This window comes from Scyliorhinus canicula, chromosome 2 (assembly GCF_902713615.1).
Source record: "Scyliorhinus canicula chromosome 2, sScyCan1.1, whole genome shotgun sequence".
In the NCBI taxonomy this organism is placed as follows: Eukaryota; Metazoa; Chordata; class Chondrichthyes; order Carcharhiniformes; family Scyliorhinidae; genus Scyliorhinus; species Scyliorhinus canicula.
This window is the reverse complement of record NC_052147.1, coordinates 129,303,255-129,309,254: the sequence shown is the minus strand read 5'-3', so window position 1 is coordinate 129,309,254 and position 6,000 is coordinate 129,303,255. Positions and strand designations below refer to the sequence as shown.

Here is a 6,000-nt window from a genome sequence, read left to right as displayed (position 1 = left end):
ATAGACCTGATGGGCGGGGGGGGGGAGTGCAAGGTGCCCCCAACCAGGCTGATCACCTGGAATGTTAGAGGGTTAAACGGGCAGTGAAGAGTGCGCGTGTGTTTGCGCATCTGTGGGTTCTGAAGGCGGACGTAGTCATGCTGCAGGAGACGCACCTGAAAGTGGTAGACCAGGTTAGGCTAAGGAAGGGCTGGGTTAGTCAGGTCTTCCATTCGGGACTCGACACTAAGACTAGGGGGGTTGCGATCCTGATTAATAAAAGGGTTCAATTTGAGGCGGAGGGCACAGTCGTGGATGGGGGTGGCAGGTTCACTATGGTGAGGGGTAAGCTCGAAGGGGTGAGAGTAGTCCTGGTTAGTGTGTATGCCCCTAATTGGGATGATGTGGATTTTATTAGGAGGTTGCTAGGGAAGATCCCCGACTTGGACTCGCGCAAACTGATCATGGGTGGGGACTTTAACACAGCCCTGGATCCGTTCAAAAATGGGCAGGTTGCCAGCGATGGCAAAGGAACTGAGAGGGTTCATGGAGCAAATGAGGGGAGCTGATCCGTGGAGATTTAGCCGGCTGTTGGCGAGGGAATTTTCGTACTACTCCCACGTACACGAGGTGTATTCCCGAATTGATTTATTTGTCATGAGTAGGAACTTGCTGGCCGGGATGGTGGGGGCAGAATATTCGGCAATTGCCATATCGGATCATGCTCCGCACTGGGTAGATCTACAGATTTGTAAGGATAGCTTTCAGCGCCCACAATGGAGGCTGGAAGTTGGATTGCTTGTGGATGAGGTGGTGTGTGAGAGACTCAGGAGATGCATGCAGGATTACCTGCAGGTAAATAATACCGGAGAAGTCTCAGCAGCGGTGCACTGGGAGGCACTGAAGGCAGTGGTGAGAGGGGAGCTGATCTCAATCCGGGCTGATAGGGACAGGACAGATAGGGCAGAAACGGACCGACTGGTTAAGGAAATTTTACGAACGGACAGGAGCTACGCGGGGTCCCCGAGGCCAGAGTTACTCAGGAAACGACGGAGGCTGCAGGCAGAGTTCGGGATTCTGACTACAGGCAAGGCTGTAGAGCAGCTTAGAAAGGCAAAGGCGCGATAGCGGATGGGGAGGGAAACCTGGTGGGGGACCCGGCAGGGCAGAACAAGGTGTTTAGGGACTTTTATAGTAAGCTGTACACTAGGGAACCCCCCCAGGGGACCGGAGGGGATGAGACGATTCCTGGACAGACTGACCTTCCCAAGAGTGGGTAGGGGGTTGGTAGACGGACTGGGGGCCCTCATTGGGATCGAAGAGGTACTGGGGGGCCTGAAGGCCATGCAGTCGGGTAAAGCCCGGGGCTGGATAGGTATTTGGTGGAGTTTTACAAAAAGTTTGCTGAGATAGTGGGGCCGGTGCTGGTCAGGGTTTTTAATGAGGCATGAGACAGAGGAGTTCTACCACCGACGATATCGCAGGCCACTATTTCGCTTATTCTGAAATGGGATAAAGACCCAGAGGCCTGTAGGTCTTAGTTCATATTTCAGTGTCTCCCCATTTTCATCCTGAGGTCCTTCTTTAAGAGGCTGAATAAAATTATCCTGGGATTTGTCTGGGCGGGGAAGTCCCCGCGGGTGAGGAAGGTGATGCTCGAAAGGAACAGAGGGGAAGGGGGGCTGGCGTTGATGAACTTTAGCAACTACTACTGGGCAGCCAACATAGTGATGATAAGGAAATGGATGGCGGGTATGGGGTCGGTCTGGGAGCGGATGACGGCTGCATCGTGCGGGGCCACCAGTTTGGCAGCCCTGGTTATGGCGCCTCTGCCTCTGCCGCTTCCGCGGGCGCGGTACTCCACCAGCCCGATAGTGGTGGCGGCTTTGCGGATCTGGCGCCAGTGGAGGAGGCATATAGGGGAAGTGAGAGCATCGGTGTGGACCTCAATCTGTGGCAATCACCGATATGCCCCGGGGAACATGGACGGCGGATATCGACTGTGGCGGAGGGCGGGGATTGCGAGGGTGGGTGATCTGTTCTTGGAAGGGAGCTTCCCGAGCATGAGGGCGTTGGAGCAGAAGTTTGGGCTGGCGGCAGGGAATGACTTTAGATACTTACAGGTGCGGGATTTTGTGCGCAGGCTGGTGCCGTCCTTCCCACGCCTCCTGCCAAAGGGGAGGCAGGACAGGGTAGTATTGAGGGGAGAGGTAGGTGAGGGTAGAGTCTCAGATATTTACAAAGAACTAATGGGAGCAGAGGATACACAGACTGAGGACCTGAAGCTTAAGTGGGAAGAGGAGCTCGGGGGGAGATGGAGGACGGTATTTGGGCAGAAGCTCTGGGCAGAGTAAACACGCCGGCCGACCTGCGCGACCCACCATTTTCTCTTACCTTGTTTGCTATTGACAAAAATGGAGGAAATGGTTTTGGGTCCCTTTGGCCCTCGTACACGCTCCTCCCAATGGAACCTGTTGGATGAAGGTGAAGCCTTCCGGTGTCAGAAGGTGTGGAGTCTCCATCTGTCCAAAGTTCTGCATTTTTTCCTGTAAAATGTTATCAAATAAAAGCCCCCCCCCGAACTCGTAAAAAAAAATGAGTAAAATAAATGAAAAAAATTAATAAAACCCCCCCAAACTTGTAAAAAAATAAAAATGAAAAAAATAAATGAAAAAAATAAAAATTAAATAAATAAAATAAATGAATAAAAACCACTACAGAGCTTGTAAAAAACAAAAAGCAGCAACCGTTTAAAAAAATAGCGGCCGCACTGCGCATGCGTGCCTGATTATCGGCACGCATCATTGTGCTCGCATGCGCAATGGGGGGAATTTCTTTTTAACATGTTCGCGGCCGCTTGTAGCCGCCGTTATGAAACGCTGGCTACTGCGCGGGGATTTGTGCGATCGGGAGGGTCGCGGACAATGGCTCCGCAACCCTCCCAACACCCGCTCGTGACCAACCCACGGGTCGCACCCCCAACTTTGGGAGTATTCCATCACACTTCTGACTTTAGCCTTATAGGTGGTAGTCAGGTTTTTTTGCGAGGGGTGGAGGGGGGGGTCAGGAGGTGAGTTACTCACCATAGGATTCCTAGCCTTTGACATGCCCTGGTAGCCACAGTATTAATATGGCTAGTCCAGTTCAGTTTCTGATCGATGCTAACCCCCAGGCTGTTGATTGTGGGGGATTCAGCGATGGTAATGCCATTGAATGTCAAGGGGCGATGGTTCGATCCTCCCTTGTAGGAGATAGTCATTGCCTGGCACTTGTGTGGCGCAAGCGTAACTTGCCACTTGTCAGCCCAAGCCTGGATATTGTCCAGGTCTTGCTGCATTTGGGCATGGATTGCTTCATTATCTGAGGAGTCGCAAATGGTGCTGAACATTGTGCGGTCATCTGTAAACATCCCCACTTCTGACCTTATGATGGAAGGGAGGTCATTGATGAAGCAGCTGAAGATGGTTGACCTCCAACCACCACCACCATTTTCCTTTGTGCCAGGTATGCCTCCAACCAGCAGAGTTTTCCCCTGATTCCCATTGACTCCAGTTTAGTTAGGGCTCCTTGATGCTATACTCGATCAAATGCTATCAAACGGAGTCACTCTCACCTCATCTCTGGCATTCAGTGCTTTTGTCCATGCTTGAATCGCGGCTGTAATGAGGTCAGGAGCCTAGTGACCCTGATGGAACCCAAACTGAGCGTCCGTGAGCAGGTTGCTGAGTAAGTCCTGCTTGATAGCACTGCTGATAACTCCTTCCATCACTTTGCTGATGCTGGAGAGTAGACTGATAGGGACGGTAATTGGCTGGGTTGGATTTATAGAGTTTACAGTGTAGAAGGAGGCCATTCGGCCCATCCAGTCTGTACCGATCCTGGGAAAGTGCACCCCACCTAAGCGCACACCTCCATCCTATTTGCGTAACCCAGTAACCCCACCTAACCTTTTTGGACACTAAGGGCAATTTAGAATCCACCTAACTTGCACATCTTTGGACTGTGGGAGGAAACCGGAGCACCCGGAGGAAACCCACGCAGACACGGGGAGAATATGCAGACTCCACACAGATAATGACCCAAGCCGGAATCGAACCTGAGACCCTGGAGCTCTGAAGCGACTGTGCTAACCACTGTGCTACCATGCCGCCCATAAATGATGTCCAAATTACATAATTTGTCCTGTTTTCTCTGGCCAGTGGTCTAAATCAAGGGGACGCTGTTTCAGGATGTAGGGAAGGCCATTTAGGACTGAGATGAGGAGAAATGTCTTCACTCAGAGGGTGGTCAACCTGTGGAATTCTCACAGGTTGTGGAGGCCAAGTCATTAAATGCATTTAAGAAGGAGATAGACATATTTCAGGACAGTAAAGATATCAAGGGTGTTATGTGAGAGTACCTTTAAGAAATGGGTGTTTATTACTGCAGTGATGTCAGAGTGTGGGTGGAGTTGGGCTGTCTGTCAGCTTTTTACTTTCGCTTTAGGCTTTTTGCTGCAGGGTGGGTTTGGTTTCATTTTAGTTTTGGAGAAGCTGCAATCACAGCAGGATGTGTGTGAATCTCTGCAAGCTTATGAGTGTCCATTTGCTGATTTAAACGTGGTAACTGCTCTCAGTAGTGAAGTTAAACCTGATGTCTTTCTGTAAAAAGGTGTTTTTAAGTCTTATGGATGTTAAAAGGAAAGCCCAAGGATTACTTAGTGTTGTATTCTTTGGGGGTTGTATTTGAATTAATAGTTGCTCTGATGTTCACTGTATGTTTTAAAAAGGTTAACTTGAGTTCATAGAATAAACATTGTTTTGCTTTAAAAAATATTTTTCCATTTCTGCTGTACCATCCCTGTAGAGTGGGCAGTGTGCTCTCCATACCACAATCTATTAAAAGTTGTGGGTCAGGTGAACTCCATGATATACTGTGGGGTTCTCTAAACCCTGGCCCATAACACGGGGTATGGGGAAAGAGGGGCGGTTAGGCGTTGAGCTGGAGGATCAGCCATGATACACTGAATGGTGCAGCAGGTTCGATGGCCCAAATGGCCTACGTGGTTCCTGTTTTCTATGTTTCCATGAGTCAGGAAGGGAGTTACCCCTGGAAAAATCCCACTCTCTGACCTGTTGTTGTAAGCCACATTATTTATATCGTGGGTCCGGCAAGTTTCTTTTCAATGCATCTCCCAAGATGTTAATAGTAATACCACTCAATGTGAAAGGGAGATGGTTAGATTCACTCTTGTTGGAGCAACATCATGAGATAGTGATTAGGGGCAGAGGCTCCCCCAGCAGTGGGGAAAGGAACATAATTTGGCGTGAGGCCAAAAATCAGTTTTCCAATGTGAGGATAATGTTTAGGAATTCTAGTCTCAGGACTTTGAAGGCGGGATATGCTTCCTGACGAACAATGACAGGAACATCTTTTTCAGCATGAGCATTTCATTTGCGCGCATTAAAAGGAAACCTTGCTGGAGTTCAACTCCCCCTCCAAATTATGTGCCCCACCTGTCAGAAATTAGAGGATTTATTTTTTACGACTGTATATAAGTGGTTTGCACCTGACGAGCTTCATCCCTTCCACCTCTTTGAGGTGATTAGATGCTGCTTCGACCTTCTTGGGGACCACACAGCTTGACTCATCATATCAGGCGCCAATTGGACAAGCGGGCGAGGGGTGGAAGGAGGTAGGGTGGAAAGGTGGAGTGGTGGTGAGATATTGGAGGCAGGTGAAGGAGGGAAGAGGGGAGGCTGACCAGGTCAGGAAGGCACTCTCCAAAAAAGGGATCAAGGCAGCGTTGGAACGCTAGGGTGCAGCCACATGGGATGGAGGGGAAGGGCGTTGCATGTTGAGTCTGGTGGTCCCGTGACTGGGTGGGGGAGGGGTTTTCTGGGCAAGGATGTTGGGAGAGAGATGGTCCTGGAGAGAATGGTCAGCCACACCGCCATCCTATCTTCAGTGGATCACTCCCACTTCTGCTCCCACCTATGAGACCAGTGACAGGATCTTCCAGCCCTTTCATTCCCATGAATT

At 50.2% G+C, this 6,000-nt stretch overlaps 1 protein-coding gene across 1 annotated transcript in view; it reads left to right on the top strand.

Moving 5' to 3' along the window:
• The window catches only part of ftcd (formimidoyltransferase cyclodeaminase), a 91,957-nt gene that overhangs the window by 16,700 nt on the left and 69,257 nt on the right, over positions 1 to 6,000 (top strand). The window lies entirely within an intron of this gene.